General features: G+C 48.8%; 1 protein-coding gene and 1 non-coding gene across 2 annotated transcripts in view; both read right to left on the bottom strand.

Moving 5' to 3' along the window:
• Positions 1–18,881, bottom strand: part of GRIK4 (glutamate ionotropic receptor kainate type subunit 4) — a 901,771-nt gene that overhangs the window by 372,465 nt on the left and 510,425 nt on the right.
• TRNAN-GUU (transfer RNA asparagine (anticodon GUU)) lies at positions 11,948–12,022 on the bottom strand. Its single transcript has one exon. It is a non-coding gene; the product is annotated as a tRNA-Asn (tRNA).

Below are 18,881 nucleotides of genomic sequence, written 5' to 3'. Positions count from 1 at the left end.
AGAGGCAAGCCTGGCCAGGGCTACAGAAGCTGCCCAGCTGTTTCTGAGCTAAAACAAGCATCGAAGGATGCTAGAGTGTTAGATCCGCTCAACAGCAGCATCTGTGCTGAATTTATTGGTTGGCAGTCTCTTCTCAATGGCTCATTGCAGAGGAGGCAGCATTTTGACCAAGAGAGAGACCGATGAAAGGTGCCAGGTACAAGTTCCAAGGTTGCCATAGCTAATTGATTAATTCCATTTATGAGGAGCGCAGCCACTTCGGACACGCCTGCAGAATCTCAGTGGGAAATGATGATAACGGAGCCCATCCAAGCAGCTGGTTTTTAACAGCCCTGCATGCTCGTGTCAGAGAAAACTGAATAAATATTTGATGGGTTCTGCTTGGTGTGTGTATTCATTCAGGCAGGCATAAGGGCTGAGAATGCCATAAGGAGGGATTGCCCAACTTGGACAGTGTGGAAGATTTGTGGACAATCCAAGAAGTTATGGGCAATTATGTAATCATTGCATATTAAGGTCTGCACCGTAGGTTCAGGTTGATCTCCTCTTCATTGAAGAGGGTGAACAGACAGCTATCAGGAGCAGGGTCTTCTCAGTTGTGGCATCCCAACTTTGCAATGACCCCTCTTCACGCATTCCCCTGGCACCAGATCCTATGAAGAAGAATTGCAAATTTATACCCCCGCCCTTCTCTCTGAATCAGAGACTCAGAGCGGCTTACAGTCTCCTATAACTTCTCCCCACCACAACAGACACCCTGTGAGGTGGGTGGGGCTGAGAGGGCTCTCACAGCAGCTGCCCTTTCAAGGACAACCTCTGAGGTAGCTATGGCTGACCCAAGGCCATTCCAGCAGCTGCAAGTGGAGGAGTGGGGAATCAAACCCGGTTCCCCCAGAAAACAGTCCGCTAGGCTTCCCAACCCTCCCGCCTCGGAGGGGGACCCCAGGATTTCCACCCTCTTCCCCCGCTCCACAAAAAAACGGAAACGGAGGGAGGGGGGAAAACGGTGCCAGGGAGCATGGCGAGCCGCCTGATCCTGAGCGGGTGAGGCCGCCATGCCGCTGCCGCCCCCTCCCCGCCCACCGCAGCTGCTCCTCCGAGATGGGCCCAGGCTGAACCCATCTCGGAGGAGCAGCCAAGAGGTGGCAGCAGCGCAGGCAAAACCAGAGAAGGGGAGGGCGAGGCAGGCCAGGAGCATGGCGAGCCGCAAATCCAGGCCCTTCTAGGACCCGGACTCGTGGCTCGCCACGCCCCCGGCCCGCCTCCACCACCCCTCCGATTCCACCTCAGAGGCAGGGCGGAGCAGGCGAGGCCGCCGTGCCGCCCCCCCGCAGCTGCTCCTCCGAGATGGGCTCCGAGAGGAGCAGCCACGGAGAGTGGAGAAGAGGCGGCAGCCGCGCAACGGCTGGCCACGCTCCCCGGCACCGTTTCCCCCTAGCTCCACCCCAGTGTCTCCTGGCTCCACCCCCAGTGTCTCCTGGCTCCACCCCCAAAGTCTCCTGGCTCCACCCCCAAAGTCCCCAGATATTTCTGGGATTGGACTTGGCAACCCTACAGTCCACGCACTTAACCACTACACCAAACTGGCTCTCCCTTCATATGAACTTCATACGCCACATAAAGACATTGTTTCCCTGAGCCTTCTGCAGAAAGGGGGCTCCACCCCCCTAAATATCCAGGTCTTTTGCAGCCCAGAGCTGGGGTGACCTTACTTCACTCTGTTTCTTATGTATGGCTCCATTACTGCTCTCATTTGAGTGGTGATTAATTTATATATTCTTTGTGGCCCCAGTCTGCTACGTTTCTTTTGTTCAGCTCTGGGTTGCTTATTTTCGGTGCTTATATGTTTTGACACGGGCTCTGGAGGGTTGTTTCTAATCTAATTTAAATTGGTTATCTGTGGTTGTATGGTTTTCAATTGCTTTGTTGTAGAGATTTAATATCTGTCTGGGTTCGATGTTTTATTGTTGTGAGTTGCCCTGAGAGCCTTTAGTATTTATATTAAAAAAAAAACAAACCTCAGTGCTCCACAACACAAGCGCTGCGGGCACCAGAGAGTTCTGCACTGAGGGCTCTCTGTGAGCTGTGTTGCCATTTTGCAGGTGGTGGCTGGAGATCTCCTGGGATTATTACTGATTTCTAAAAAAAATAATAATTTTTTTTTGGAGAAAAAAAAATCAATGCTTTGGAAGCTGTACTCTTTGTCACTATATCAGGGATGGCCATACTTGCTTAACATAAGAGCCACAGAGAATAAATGTCACATGTTTGAGGGCCAAAAGACATGAATGTCAGATGTTTGAGAGCTGGAAGGAAGGAAGGGAGGGAGGAAGGAAGGAAGGAAGGAAGGAAGGAAGGAAGGAAGGAAGGAAGGAAGGAAGGAAGGAAGGAAGGAAGGAAGGAAGGAAGGAAGGAAGGAAGGAGGGAGGGAAGGAAGGAGAGAAGAAAGGGAGGGATGGAGGGAGGGAGGGTGGAAGGAAGGAGGGAGGGAGGGAGGAAGGAAGGAAGGAAGGAGGGAGGAAGGAGAGAAGAAAGGGAGGGAGGGAGGGTGGAAGGAAGGAAGGAGGGAGGGAGGGAGGGTGGAAGGAAGGAAGGAAGGAAGGAGGGAGGGAGGAAGGAAGGAAGGAGAGAAGAAAGGGAGGGATGAAGGGAGGGAGGGAGGGTGGAAGGAAGGAAGGAAGGAAGGAGGGAGAGAGGGAGGGAGGGTGGAAGGAAGGAAGGAGGGAGGGAGGGAGGGAGGAAGGAAGGAGGGAGGGAGGGAGGGAGGGAGGTAGGAGGTAGGTAGGTCTGGAGATCTCCCATATTTACCACTCACCTGTTAACTACAGAGATCAGTTCCCCTGCAGAAAAATGACTGCTTTGGAAGGTGGACTATATAGCCTTATATACCTCATTGAAGGGAGGGAGAGAGAGGTGGAAAGAAAACAACTTTAACTTTAAATGCATTCTCCAGGCCACTGGCTGTCTTGGAGAAATGATTCAAAGAGACAAATGCCTTCTCCACGCCGGCTGATAGGGTGGTGGAGGCTTCAAGAGACCCACCCACAATATGTGTGCAAGAGCCACATGTGGCTCCCGAGCTGCAGTTTGGCCACCCCTGTGCCCCATTGAAGTCCCTCGCCTCTGCAAACCCTGCTCTCCTCAGGCTCCACCCCCAAATCTCCACGTATTTCCCAACCCAGAACTTGCAACCCTACTAAACTTGAGAAGGGGCTACAGAACTAGAGAGATAGCTAGCTCAGTAGGGCCCTGTGCATCCTTCCTTTCCATTGCTCAAGTACTGTCTCTCTGATGTGCTGATTGCTACTCGCAGGAAATCTTCCTTTGTTCCACCTGATATCTCCCCCCTTCTTTCCCTCTTCTCCGTCTTTCTGCTGTGAGAACGGGGCTCTCTTGCAACTTTCCCTATCCTAGTTAGCTGAAGAATGCTATCTCTGCTCCACTCTGTCACGAACGGAGTTCCTTATAATAAAGGACTCGTATTAGTTGGCTAAGATTAAGAAAGGCTCCATGCGGAAATTATTTCCTGAGCAGCACGCAAGCACAATTATCCTGTGTTAGATATGCGCGTTGCAACAACTGTAAACAGAACATCAGCCCTTAGCTTGGGAAGGCAGCTTTCCATCCATGCTTTCATTCAGGGGTGGCTTTCTAGAAAAATAGGTGGTGGAGCTCATCCAGGGATTGTTATGCAGCTGCACCTACTATTCAATGAACAAAGTAGGTGGGGAGGAGGAGGGGAAACCCTCAGAAAGGTTCAGGAGCTGCACTTCTGTGAGCTTCTACTAAATCCGAGTCCTTCTTTCATTCCATCCCCATGCTGTAGGACTTGCTGGACTTGGACAACAGGCCATGTTTGCCGATTTGCCATTTTAGTTTCTACTGTTACTCTGTAATTTTAGTTCTTATATATTTGAATTGGTTTTTAACTGTTGACTGCCTTTTATGATGTAACCCGCCCTGAGTTTGTTCTAGGGGAAGGGTGGGCTAAAAACCAAATAAAAATAAAAAATAAAATATGCACACCAGCAAACAGTGAATGATTGCTGTGATCGTTTTTTTTTCTTAAAGAAGGGCACTCGCCATGCTGTCCTTAAAAAGATAAAGGTGGGATGTTTTTACACCAACAGTTTGTGACTCTCTATCGCCGCATTGGAAACTCGACCTTTTACATTACCTAACGTTCTCACAACTGTTTTGCATCATTGCTCCCTGAAGCATCTACATTTGTTTCGGTGAGATGAGTTCGGGTGCCGCTCCTGCAACGTTTTTCTCTCAACTAGTTTTGATCCGGTCATTTCTCTACACGTTTCAAACTTGTATCGTAGACGTTTTCATGCGTTTTAAAAGACTCCTCCAAAAGCCACAAGGTGCAGTCATTTGCATGAGAACTGACAGCACTTGAATTTTTTACATATCATTGCTTGCCTCATCTTGTAATTTAGATTTGTATTGTTTTTGCAGCATTGACACGATTTCCAAGCAATCGGATACATTGAACTAAGCACTGGTATTCCGTCTGCCCTCTGATCACAGACCCACCCCCCACCCCCCCAAAAAACCTGCAACGCTTTCAGCAGGAAATATAGACGTTTGGCTACATAAAATGAGCAGAGCAAATCCACCAATGTAAAAGGAAAATAATTAAAGCGGAACGGTGGCAGGCGATTTGAAGACTCTAAAACTCTGGATCAAACTGAATGTAAAAACACCCGTAGTCCCCTGTGCAAGCACCAGTCATTTCCGATTCTGGGGTGACGTTGCTTTCACAATGTTTTCACGGCACACTTTTTTACGGGGTGACTTGCCATTGCCTTCCCCAGTCATCTACGCTTTCCCCCCAGCAAGCTGGGTACTCGTTTTACCGACCTCGGAAGGATGGCTGAGTCAACCTTGAGCCGGCTACCTAAACCCAGCTTCCACCAGGATCGAACTCAGGCCGTTAGCAGAGCTTAGGGCTGCAGTACTGCAGCTTTACCACTTTCCCCATAGATGAATGAGGGGTCATGCTTTACAGTAGTATTAGACCAAATCCTTTGTGCATTGGATGAGAGCCATAAGCCTTATTATGCCTTACAGCTTTCCCCATTCTAACGGATATTGAATGATATGCTAAATGTCCAGTTCTATTCTTCCACAAACCTGTCTGATTAAGAACGGAATTCCAAAGCTGAAGAACACCCTTTAACAGTGCTTCTCTGGGTACCTATGTGGACTTGTCCATGTACAGATAAGAGGCATTTGGGCAGGTGATCTTAACTGATCTCATAGGAGTGGAGGTAATTTCTGAGGTCTTCTGGTCCATGCCAGTTAGGCTGTAGTCCCCCAGGTATCCCTCTTACTAAAATACCTTTTTGAAAACGGTCTAGAAACTTCAGTTGATTCAAAATGCAGCAGCAAAGCTGAATACACAATAGAATGGCAACTAAGATCATAAAAGAAGTCCTGCTGGATCCGACCAGTGGTCCATCTAGTCTAGCATACTATCTTATGCCATGGACAACCAGTTCCACCAGAAGTCCAACAGCAGGACACCACTGGTCCATCTAGTCTAGAATCCTGTCTCACAGAGACCAACTAGTTCCTCTGGAGGGCCAACAACAGGGCATAGAGGCTGATGCTTTCCATTGATAAGAACATCAGAAGAGCCCTGCTGAATCAGACCAGTGGTCCATCCAGCCCAGCCTCCTGTCTCACACAGTGGTCAACCAGTTCCTCTGGAGGTCCAGCAACAGGGCATGGAGGCTGAAGCCTTCCCCTGATGTTGCCTCCTGGCTCTGGGATTCAGGGGTTTACTGCCTCTGAACATGGAGATTGCGTTTGGTCATTCATGGCAATTCACAGAGATCCAACTTAATCTCTCCCCCCCCCCCCATTTTAACAGTCCCCCAACCACAAAATACAGAAAACGGAGCCAAAATGAGTAACCCTCCCAACTCTATAAGAAGATAGAAGATATTGGATTTATATCCCGCCCTCCATTCCGAATCTCAGAGTGGCTCACAATCTTCTCTACCTTCCTCCCCCACAACAGACACCCTGTGAGGTGGGTGAGGCTGCGAGGACTCTCACAGCAGCTGCCCTTTCAAGGACAACCTCTGCCAGAGCTATGGCTGACCCAAGGCCATCTCAGCAGGTGCAAGTGGAGGAGTGGAGAATCAAACCCGGTTCTCCCGGATAAGAGTCCGCACACTTAACCACTACACCAAACCGGCTCTCAAAGACCAAATACCTCGTCTTTGCATTTCTTTCTGTGCATAAAAAAAGGATTGGTGAGTCTGTTCCCAAACACCTTTTTTTTTTTTGAGGGGGGGAATCAGGTCTGTTAAGCCTAATGTGAAGCCTAATTATAAAGTACCAAAGCAAACTCCCAATGAGACAGAGCATATTAAGAACAGCACAATTCAAAGCGTTAGCAAAACAAGGTGAAAGAGGTGCCCTGCAGAACATAACTGTGGAAATGGAACCATCCGGGAATGCCGGGCCCAGATAACCCCATTGTCATGCAAATTAGGCCAGTGGGATTGGCCAGGAACCCCAGATCCTCTCCTGGCCAGGAGAGAAAAATAACAGAGCTCCGCGTCTTCCCCATCATACTTGTCTCATGAACTGGAGGCTAAGTGGACGTTGTCACAAGTGAATTACACCCCCAATGGCATTTATTGTGACGCTTCTTAGGAGAGGATATCGAATTAGATACATTAATCCATCGGGGAGCAGGTTCGGGCTGGTGGCGATAAGCTTAATTAAACAAGATCCGTAAGGTTGCACCTGACGTGGTAAATAATCCCATGTTTTGTTGATTGGTAGAATAAAGTCATGGTTCAGATCGTTAATTCCCTCCCCGCCCTCCATAACCCTCCCCCTGCAACACCCACGCGCCCGGCAGATGCAAGGTTTTCAGTTCGAGCCTGGAAATATGAAAAAAAAGGGACAATGAAGGACTGGCCTGATTATGGGGTCTGATAGTGACAATTCCTGTAGCGAACTGCACTCCAGCACACCTGGACCTGGTCTATTGCAGAGTCATATTAGGTGAAGATGGAGGTCACGCAAGGACACATCTGCAGTACAGTTTGATGTAGTGGTTAAGTGCGCGGACTCTTATCTGGGAGAACCGGGTTTGATTCCCCCCTCCTCCATTTGCACCTGCTGGAATGGCCTTGGGTCAGCCATAGTTCTTGCAGAGCTGTCCTTGTGAGAGCCAGTTTGGTGCAGTGATTAAGTGTGCGGACTCTTATCTGGGAGAACCAGGTTTGATTCCCCACTCCTCCACTTGCAGCTGCTGGAATGGCCTTGGGTCAGCCGTCGCTCTCGCAGGAGTTGTCCTTGAAAGGGCAGCTTCTGTCAGAGTTCTCTCAGCTCCACCCACCTCACAGGGTGTCTGTTGTGTGTGGGGGGGAGGTAAAGAAGATTGTAAGCTGCTCTGAGACTCTGAGATTCCGAGTATAGAAGAAGAAGAAGATATTGGATTTATATCCCGCCCTCCACTCCGAGGAGTCTCAGAGCAACTCTCAATCTCTTTTATCTTCCTCCCCCACAACAGACACCCTGCGAGGTGGGTGGGGCTGAGAGGGCTCTCACAGCAGCTGCTCTTTCAAGGACAACCTCTGCCAGAGCTATGGCTGACCCAAGGCCATGCCAGCAGGTGCAAGTGAAGGAGTGGGCAATCAAACCTGGTTCTCCCAGATAAGAGTCCGCACACTTAATCACTGCACCAAACTGGCTCTCACAAGGACAGCTCTGCCAGAGCTATGGCTGACCCAAGGCCATTCCAGCAGGTGCAAATGGAGGAGTGGGGAATCAAACCTGGTTCTCCCAGATAAGAGTCCGCACACTTAACCACTACACCAAACTGGCTCTCCTATAAATCCAATTTCTTCTTCTACAAACTTATGCCTGTTCTTTACTAGCTCAGTTCAAGTCTTCCCCTTCTCCACCCGCAAAACCCAGCAATTGCAGTTGAATATACGAGTGAAACAGCCTCTGTGATGATGCCACCAAAACTGGAAATTGCATTAAGTGCCATCAAGTTGCTTTCCAGTTTATGGCAATCCCATGAATGAATGACCTCCCAAATGTCCTATCGTTGCAGTGTTGCCAGCTCTGGGTTGGGAAATGCCTGGAGATTTGGGGGTGGAGCCTGGGGAGGGGAGGGACCTCAGCAGGATACAATGCCATAGAGTCCACCCTTCAAAGCAGCCAGGAGAGATGGGCTCTGTAGTCTAGAGATCAATTATAAAAGCAGGAGATCTCTAGACGTCTCCTGGAGGTTTACAAACCTCTATCATTGACAGCCCTTGCAAACTGAAGGCTCTGGCTTCCCTTACCGAGCCCATCCATCTAGGTTAAACGCTTGGACTCTTATCTGGGAGAACCGGGTTTGATTCCCCACTCCTCCACTTGCACCTGCTGGAATGGCCTTGGGTTAGCCATAGCTCTGGCAGAGCTGTCCTTGTGAGAGCCAGTTTGGTGTAGTGGTTAAGTGGGCAGACTCCTATCTGGGAGAACCGGGTTTGATTCCCCATTCCTCCAGTTGCACCTGCTGGAACGGCCTTGGGTCAGCCATCGCTCTGGCAGAGGTTGTCCTTGAAAGGGCAGCTGCTGGGAGAGCCCACTCATCCCCACCCACCTCACAGGGTTTCTGTTGTGGGGGAGGAAGGTAAAGGAGATGGTGAGCCACTCTGAGGGTCCATTCCCACTACACTAACTAATGTGTTTTATATCCAGAATAGCGAAAATTCGGATGTAAAGTGCATTAGGTAGTGCAGTGTGAGTGCACCCTGAGATTCAGAGGGAAGAAGAAGAAGATGATATTGGATTTATATCCCGCCCTCCACTCCAAAGAGTCTCAGAGAGGCTCACAATCTCCTTTCCCTTCCTCCCCCACAACAAACACCCTGTGAGGTGGGTGGGGCTGAGAGGGCTCTCACAGCAGCTGCCCTTTCAAGGACAACTTCTGCCAGAGCTATGGCTGACCCAAGGCCATTCCAGCAGGTGCAAGTGGAGGAGTGGGGAATCAAACCCGGTTCTCCCAGATAAGAGTCCGCACACTTAACCACTACACCAAACAGGGTGGGGTATAAATCCGATATCATCATCTTCTTCTTCTTCTTCTTCCTCCTCCTCCTCCTCATTTCCTACTGCCTTCAACTTTTCCCAGCATGATTGTCTTCTCTAGTGAGTCTTGTCTTCTCGTGATTTGACCAAACTGAATGGTTTAAAAAATGTACCCAGGTCATAATGCTTTGTGGTGCCACTCCCTTAAAACCGTTTGCATCTCATGCTGTTGAGTGAAATTCTGAGCAGGCAGGGTCAATCTACAGCCAGCCAGGTGTTCAAAGGCAGATGCTTGATGGCACAGAAGTTTTTTTTCTTTTTTTTTAAAATGAGAACTGTTTATTCTTGATGAAACTTCCATTGATTGGCGGGAACTGCTTAACCAGACCAGCCGAGCAAGCAGCCTTCCCTTAGGGAAATATTTGGGTCAATCAATTCTCTTGACTGTTTCTTGAAAACGTTTCGGCAGGCGAGATTTTCTCCATCCGGATCTAAACTCCTCTGTTGTTCTTGGGTGCGTTGTTTAGGTGGATGAGGGAAAGAGGATTGAACTTCCAGGTGGCTGTCCATCAACGTTGATGCTATGATGACCAGGGGGAGGGAGGAACAGTACAGGCGGAATTGTAATGTTTCAGGGTTCCAGTACGGAGACCAGAAGAAGGAGGAGTCATTCAAGCAGGTTTAATCTAAGCACAGTCCCTCCGTTTGTTTTGTATTAATTTCAGAAGTCGTTGGCATAGTAAAAGAGAGAGTAAAGAGTAAACTCGAACCTGATTATAGGATGGAGGAAAACTCCACTACCAAGACTGGTTTGTTCCTAACTTTCATTTTCCTGAGTTACTCTGAGGAAGTTGGTTGAAAGCCAGCAGACTGTTATATTCAGCAATTGCCATGAATAAATTGCCCTAGTGAGATCACAAAAGTGTGGGCTTGCAAACTGTATTTATTTTGGCTGCTATGTGTGTGCATGTCCCTTAATAAAGCCATGGGAAGGGATGTGTTGGGGTATGACAAATTTCACTTTCATTTAGTGAAAGTGCAGTTGCTGGAAAAGCCTTTGAAGGTAAAAAAAGAGGATGAGGAATTGAAGACTGTATTCAGGGGAACTGAACTAATGGACTTCATTTATTTAGGGAATGGGAAAGTCTCCAGGCTCCACCCCCAAAGTCCCCGGGTATTTCCTGAGTTGGATCTGGCAACCCTATTGGCAGTCCTAGAGATTATGTAGTCAGATCTGCCCTTTCTCCGATTCTCCAAGAAGAGAAACAAAAGCCTCAGAGAAGGCAGTGAGCAACGCATAGGCCTTTTCAGCATAGAATGGACTGGGCTGTACCATTCCATCCCCCCCCCCAACCCATCCTTGTGGGTTTTCGTCAATTGCTCCCATAATGATTATCAGTTCCTCTCTCGTCTCAGCCAAGGCTTTTGTGTCATTTTAATATAATCAGATTAGGAAATGTGTAATAAGGAAGAGACGTTTTTTATTTACTGCCTGCCTATCTCTCTGTGCCCGCCCTCCCTCCCCATTCACCATCCTAGAAATGGCCTTTTAACCGGGCAACGGTGATTGCAAAGGCCCGGCTATTACCTTGAAACCCTACATTTTTGCGATATCCAATGCCACATTCCGAAATAAATAACTGTTATTACTGCAAAGTGATTTCTCCCCTCCCCCTTCCACGGCTGCACTTCCAAAAAAGTGTTCCTAGAGACGGCTGGGAAATAGGTTCCATTAATATCACACTTAAACCAGGTTGGCTTTACAGTCTTTAACTCCCATCATTAATCTTCTCATGCAGCTTTAAACAAATGTCATTTGTTCCACATTCCTTTGCTTCCCCCCCCTCCGCTGACGCTCGGCACTCCCCTCCCCACCTGCGCCCCTGCCCCAAGACCCTGCAGGGCCCGCTTTCCACTGGCAATTTATCAGCTCCTGTCACCTAGGGAGCGGGGAGGGGAGAGGGCATAGAGGTTATTGTCCAAGCTGTTTACTAGTAATTAAAAGAAGGGACGGAAAAAGAAATACCCTTCTCTGGCTTTTGGCCCTTTTAGGTTTCCCATTTCTTTGGCATTTCGCTGGCTTGTAAATATCATTCACTACTTTGGGGCATATTTAAAAGAGCAGAGGAAAACACCGCCCCCCCCCCCCAGTTTCTGCTTCTTAACATCCTAGATGTCCCAGCACACCTTAAGTAGCAACGAGACCATTTTGAGTGCATTTTTTGAGCAGAAACGCACAGGAACGCAGTTCCAGTTGGCTTGGCACCAGGGGGTATGGCCTGATATGCAAATGAATTGCTTTTGGGCTTTTTCTACAACCCCCCCGTGGGGAACAATGGTGGTGTAAGGGGGTGTGGCTTGGCACCAGGGGGTATGGCCTGATATGCAAATGAATTCCTTCTGGGCTTTTTCTACAAGCCCCCCCGTGGGGAACAATGGTGGTGTAAGGGGGTGTGGCTTGGCATCAGGGATGTGTGGCCTGATATGCAAATGAGTTCCTGCTGGGCTTTTTCTACCCCCCAAAGCCCTGATTACAAGACTACCCCAGCTCCGTTCATTTATTGCTCTGAAAGGCGTCTCCTGCAGTCTGCGTCTCTGGAATTCTAGTTTAACGGGAGAATTTGCAAAAAAATAAAATACAAATCGTTTCTGGAATTGGAATGGGCAGGTTGACCAGCTTCCAGCTCATTTACCTCTTCTCCCCCCCCCCCACAACCCTTCTGCATGCATACGGCATACTGATCCGCATCTCTCTCTCTCTACATACACACACACACACACACACAACCTTGCTCTGATTGTGTGTATGAATACAGATCCAGTTGGGCAGCTGTGTTTGCCTGCAGCAGCGAACAGATTTTGAGTCCAGTGGCACCTTTAAGACCTTTGGAGATGCCGGGGATTGAACCTGGGACCTTCTGCTTAACAAGCAGATACTCTACCACTGAGCCACCATCCCTCCCCAAAAGACAACCAGCAGCATCTGAGCTCCAGAGTTCAGGGAGAGATTCAGTAGCATCCTTAGCCTCGACTCTGTTCCCCTCTGTCTGCACTGGTGCAGGTATGGTTGCCAACTCCCGGTGCAGAAACTCCAGACTCGGGCTCCTTCCTATTTCTTAAAAGTAGTTGAGATTTTAAAGCAATCACATAAAGCACAAGCTTATACAGCACTGCATTGTCTCTCTTTTCCTCCTCCTCCTCCCCCAACTTTCCCTCCAAACTCTTTCTCTCTAAGCACATCCAAAGGTGCGCTCGAAAGTGACAGCCCGTGGGTTTCAGCTCCCATCTGGATAAGAATAGCAGTAAGGGAAAGGCTTTCTCCGTCACAGTTAAGGGCCACTGTGGAACTGATTCCTTACATCTTATTAAATGCCCATTCTGACAATTCTGGAACTTTCCCACCTGCCCGTATCTCTGTGTTGTTTTCCACTGGGAAGGAAGTAGTGATGCAAAAAGGATTTGCCCTGGCCACATTTGGGAGCAAGAATTACATGTTCACAGCCAAAGATAACATACTCAAACGGAATGGGGGGACTGGAGTATGTGACGGAGAGCACCCTATTTTTCATTTATACGGGCATCGCAATCACCCGTTTGGTTGCCAGGGTGCCTGGAGTTCCAACTCACACACATCTGCTATGAAATGTGGGTTTTACCTACTGTTTTCTAAGAGACTTATGTGAATGCTAACAGCCTCAGTGTTACAACAGCGCTCTATATCTCTGGAAGAGTGCTAGCCAGGAGTACAGAAGGCTTCCCAGCTGCTCCGTGCGTGCTGCATCTTGGCCGTTGCAGTTGTGCCGTCAGGAACTGTCCAGACAGATGGTTTCCAGCCTTGACCATGAAAGCCCTATCAGTGGGCTAACATCATGAGCGACCATTTCCCTGCACTGCCAGACTCCATTTATTTATTCATTCATTCATTCATTCATTCATTCATTCATTCATTCATTCATTCATTCTATGACTTATATCCCGCCCTTCCCATAAAATGGCTCAGGGCGGCTCACAACAAACGATAAAACAATAAACAGAGTGCAAAGTTATTACATTTAAAAAAGTCGAAGCGTTTAAAAACCTAAAAACCTTAAAATCTTAACGTTAAAACTATACAGTATATTTCACTGAAGTCTGATAAGCTACATTTATCTAGTCAGGTGTAGGCTAACCGGAAGAGGCTTGTCTTACAGGCCCTGCGGAACTGAGTAAGATCCCGCAGGGCCCTCACCTCTTCCGGCAGCTGGTTCCACCATGTGGGGGCCATTGTAGAAAAGGCCCTGTCTCTGGTTGTCTTGAGACGGACTTCTTTGGGCCCGGGGATGGTGAGAAGGTTTTGCATCCCAGACCTCAGTACTCTCTGGGGAACGTGTGGGGAGAGACGGTCCTTCAGGTAGGCAGGTCCCAGGCCATATAGGGCTTTAAAGGTAATGACCAGCACCTTGTACCGGACTCGGTATATTATTGGAAGCCAGTGCAGAGCCCGAAGACCCGGCCGAATGTGCCCCCACCTTGGGAGGCCCAATAACAGCCGGGCCGCGGCATTCTGCACCAGCTGCAATTTCCGGGTCCGGCACAGGGGCAGCCCCATGTAGAGGGCATTGCAGTAATCCAACCTCGAGGTGACCGTAGCATGGATCACTGTTGCTAGGTCGTCGCGGTCCAGGAAGGGGGCCAACTGCCTTGCCCGTCTAAGATGAAAAAACACGGACTTGGCAGTGGTTGCTATCTGAGCCTCCATCTTTAGGGACAGCTCCAGTAGCACCCCATGACAGAGAAGCAAGAGGCTCACGTGCTCAACAGCAAGAGGCTCACATACTCAAACATCTACATAAGGCAACCACGCTTAGCTTAGGCGTGGATCCTGCCAGACCGCCCAAGCCTTTGTCAAACGGAACTTTAGACAAAGGACGGTGCCAGCCAGAAGAGCAAGAAGAGCAAGACCAGCTCCACCCAGAGCCAGAGTTCTTTGTGTAGATCGAGGGTCACCTTAGGTACCAATGTGGCCCTCTATTGTCACTTTTTAGATAAGTTTGGATAGCTTATTTAATCCCCTCCAGCCATACCTCCACCCATGCCTTGCCCAAACAGTCATACCTGAGCCTCCCCTTTTCCTGAGGTAATACACCGTGTGACACTGCATCATGCCCCATCTGATCCCGTGTCATAATCTTCTGCCCTTCTATCCCCCTAAGGGCTTAAGGGAGAACCTTATAAACTGGGAGGGACAGTGGCTCAGTGGTAGAGCATCTGCTTGGGAAGCAGAAGGTCCCCGGTTCAATCCCTGGCATCTCCAAAAAAGGGTCCAGGCAAAATGGTGTGAAAAACCTCAGCTTGAGACCCTGTAGAGCTGCTGCCAGTCTGAGAAGACAATACTGACTTTAGGGTTTGTAGAATCTTTCGGGATCAAGTGCCGTGTTCTACTGGAGAAAGTTTTCCTTCCAGACGTTTCGTTCTCAGCTGCGGAGAACATCCTCAGTGGCGTTGCAGCCGGAGCAGGCGCTCAGACCTTCTCGGAAAAGAAATAGCAGCTCTCCAGCAGCCCTGGCCCCACTCAATGCACAGCAGCCAAGAAGGTCTGAGTGCCTGCTCCGGCTGCAACGCCACTGAGGATGTTCTCCGCAGCTGAGAACGAAAGGTCTGGAAGGAAAACTTTCTCCAGTAGAACACGGCACTTGATCCCGAAAGATTCTACAAACCCCAATGATGTTACCAGCCATGAAAACCTGAAATCTTTGATAATACTGACTTTGATGGACCAAGGTCTGATTCAGTATAAGGCAGCTTCATATGTTCATAACTCTGACCCTACGCCCCACAAGGGTGCATCAGGCAGCACCCCTACCCTGCCGTTTAGATATGCCCCCAATACCTGATCCGTTGAAGGTCCTCCCCATCCGTTCTTTTTCGTCGCCATTGGAGCCTTCCTGAAGACTACGCTAGGTAGCTATTACCCTGTTTGTCTACCCGTGTGTATACCCCTGTTTATTTCAACCCTATTCTTATTAGGTCTGTATGTGTGTTGTTTGACTTTATACCCTTGTATGTTTGCCTTTATTGTATTAGGCAATTATTAGACCAAATATCTCCTCATTACCGAGTGACTTCCAAAGGAGAAACCTTCTGTATATACAGATTCTCAAGATCTCACTAAAAGGCTGATTGCCCACCGTGCTAAATTCCCCAGAACCCTATTTTTAGGGCAATTTGCCTAACAAATAGTCATCACAGATCTGCAGACTTCAGTGCCAGAGGATGTAGTGATGGCCACAGGAGGAAAAAGAACTGCTTTAGCAGAGTGGTAAAGCTGCAGTGCTGAAGTCCAAGCTCTGCTCGCAACCTGACTTCGCTCCCAGTGGAAGCTGGGCTCAGACAGCCGGCTCAAGGTTGGCTCCACCTTCCATCCTTCCGAGGTTGGTCAAATGAGTACCCAGCTTGCTGGTGGGGGAAGTGTAGATGACTAGGGAAGGCAAACCACCCCGTAAAAAGTCTGCTGAGAAAATGTCATGTTGCAACGTCACCCCAAAGTTGGAAACGACTGGTACTTGCACAGGGGACTACCTTTAGAAGAAGAAGAAGATATTGGATTTATATCCCGCCCTCCACTCCAAAGAGTCTCAGAGCGGCTCACAATCTTTTTTACCTTCCTCCCCCACAACAGACACCCTGTGAGGTGGGTGGGGCTGGAGAGGGCTCTCACAGCAGCTGCCCTTTCAAGGACAACCTCTGCTTGATCTATGGCTGACCCAAGGCCATTCCAGCAGGTGCAAGTGGAGGAGTGGGGAATCAAACCTGGTTCTCTCAGATAAGAGCCCGCACACTTAACCACTACACCAAACTGGCTCTCCACCTTTTTAGATAGGTTCATGGAGGATAAGTCTATCAGTGGCTGCTCGCCATGGTGACTGAGGAAAACCTCCACATTCAGAGGCACTAAGCTTTTGACTCTCAGAGCCAAGAGACAACACCATGGGAAGGCCTTGGCCTCTAAGCCCTGTTGTTGGCCCTCCAGAGGAACTGGATGGTCACTGTGTGAGACAGGATCCTCAACTCAATTAATTATTAGTCTGATCCAGCAGGGCTCTTCTTATGTTCTAATGAAGGCCTTGTCCTCCATGTCTTGTTGTTGGCCCTCCAGAGGAACTGGTTGACCACTGTGTGAGGCAGGATGCTGGACTAGATGGACCACCGGTCTGATCCAGCAGGGCTCTTCTGATGTTCTAATGAAGGCCTTGGCTTCAATGGCCTGTTGTTGGCCCTCCAGAGAAACTGGTTGGCCACTGTGTGAGACAGGATGCTGGACTAGATGGATCTCTAGTCTGATCTCTAGTCTGGACTAGTCTGATCTCCAGCAGGGCTCTTCTTACGTTCTGAAAATATGGGGAGGGGCAGGGTATTGTGCAAGATGTGGAGCAGTTAAGCCAAGTGCACAGAACAGGGAAGGATGCTCAATATTCTGGTCTTTCAAGCAACCACCCAGCAGCCTGCACAACAAGCCAGTGTGCATGGGAACCCTGTGCTTTCATGCTCAGTTGCAAGGTAACCATTCAGAAAAGCCAGGTGACAGAAAGTGCCATGAAGTCACGGCTGACCCCTCATGGCATTTTCAAGGCAAGAGATGTTCAGAGGTGGTTTGCTATTGCCTGCTTCTGCAAAGGGACCCTGGATTTCTGTAGTGGTCTTCTGCTCACCTAGTGCCCAGGACCAATCCTGCTTAGATTTCAAGACAGGGCTGGCCCTAGACTGTCCGTCACCCTAGGTAAACTGCACTGATAATGTCAGTGAGTCACTTGGTGGACACCCAATATGGTGCCCCCAGAAAACTGGCACCCTAGGCAGTCACCTAGTTTGCCTAGGGGCAGGGCTGGCCCTGTTTCAAGGTCAGATTAGGTCAGGCTAGCCTGGGCTATCCAGGTTAGGATCTCAAATATTCAATAACCGAATAACACTTCCTTTCTTAAATTCAGAAGAAGACGACGACCGCAGATTTATACCCTGCCCTTCTCTTTGAATCAGAGACTCAGAGTGGCTTACAATCTCCTTTATCTTCCTCCCCCCACAACAGACACCATGTGAGGTGGGTGGGGCTGAGAGGGCTCTCACGGCAACTGCCCTTTCAAGGACAACCTCTGCCAGATGTATGGCTGACCCAAGGCCATTCCAGGAGCTGCAAGTGGAGGAGTGGGGAATCAAACCCGATTCTCCCAGATAAGAGTCCGCACACTTAACCACTACGCCAAACTGGGTCTCTAAATTCAGAACTGGAGGTATCTTTCCTATGGTTCAGTTGTCCCTAATGATTACCAGGGGCAATTCCGATTCTCTGGTCGGCGTTCCAATCTGGTCTGTGTTCCATAGATTTCATTTTCCCAACTCGGGAATGCTGGAAAATCAAGTGCAGACTATTTCCATTTGCAAATTCAGATCAACTGTATCGATTGATCCTTTGATCTAAAATAAACAGAGGTGGCTTGGTATTGCCTGCCTCTGTATAGCGAGTCCTGGATTTCCTTGAAGGTCTCTGCTCAAAGTACTAACTGGGGCCAACCCTGCTTAGCTTTCATGGTCTGACGGGATTAAGCTAGTCTGGCCATCTCTATCAGGGCCAGAAAAGCCTACCCTTGCAGAAATCACACCATTCATCCTGCAGACAAATGCTCCAAAACATTGACAAGTCAGTTTTGTTGTTCAGTCACACGAGTCCAACTCTTTGTGACCCCATGGACCAAGTCATGCCAGGTCCTCCTGTCTTCCACCATCCTCCGAAGTCTTCTTAAATTCGTGTTAGTTACATCAGTAACACTGTCCAGCCATCTCATCTTTTGCTGTCCCCTTCTTCTGTTGCCTTCTGTCTTTCCCAGCATCAGGGTCTTCTCCAGTGAGTGCTCCTTTCTTATTTGGTGGCCAAAGTATTTGAGCTTCAGCTTCAGCATCTGACCTTCCAGGGAGCAGTCTGGGTTGATTTCCCTTAGGACTGACTGATTTGAACTTCTTTCAGTCCAAGGGACTCTCAAGATTCTTCTACAGCACCACAGCTCAAAAGCATCTATTCTTCTGCGCTCAGCCTTCCTTATGGTCAAACTTTTACGGCTACTACTGGGAATACCATAGCTTTGACTATGCGGCCTTTTGTTGGCAGGGTGATGTCTCTACTTTTATTATATTGCCTAGGTTTGCCATAGCTGTCCTCCCAAGGAGCAAATGTCTTTTAATTTCACCATCAAGTCAGTTCCCAGTAAAACAATAGTCAAGGAAGCAATAGGAAAGATTTTGGCCACCTCTGGAGGCGAGAGTTCAACCATTTATACTCCAGACCGCTGTTTGTCTTCCAGTATCTAGCAAGTTATAGACACATTGGGTGTGCAGATCAATGCCCCTCCGTGTTGGGGGCCGGCCGGGAACTCATGCAGTAGGCAATCTTCAGGGCCTTTGCTTGCCCTCCAGTTCCAGGATGAAGGATTAATGACTGCCCTTCAAGATGGGTTGATTGTTCCAAAGTGTTTACAGAAGTAAATAATAAAAAAAAACAGTTGCCAAGCAACCGAAGATGCCGCTAACATCTGTCACCGATCCTCAAGAAACAACCAAAGGCATTATCTGCATCTCTTCCAGTCCTGCCTAAAACGGCAAGTTGACAGGAGGCTGGAACTTCCAGCTAAAATGGTTGATCAGAAAACAGCACACCAGGCTCCACTTTGTTGACATCCCAGCGCTTTATCGAGCATGTTGGCTTTTTTTTTTTTTAAGCCATCCTTGAAAACGCCAATTAATAGCTCTTTGGGGAATTGCCGATAATTACCGAGAAAACAATTAGTTACAAGAGT

The sequence above is a fragment of the Heteronotia binoei genome, chromosome 12 (assembly GCF_032191835.1).
Source record: "Heteronotia binoei isolate CCM8104 ecotype False Entrance Well chromosome 12, APGP_CSIRO_Hbin_v1, whole genome shotgun sequence".
Classification (NCBI taxonomy): domain Eukaryota; kingdom Metazoa; phylum Chordata; class Lepidosauria; order Squamata; family Gekkonidae; genus Heteronotia; species Heteronotia binoei.
The sequence above is the reverse complement of the archived record's forward strand: the minus strand, read 5'-3'. Positions and strand labels throughout refer to the sequence as shown.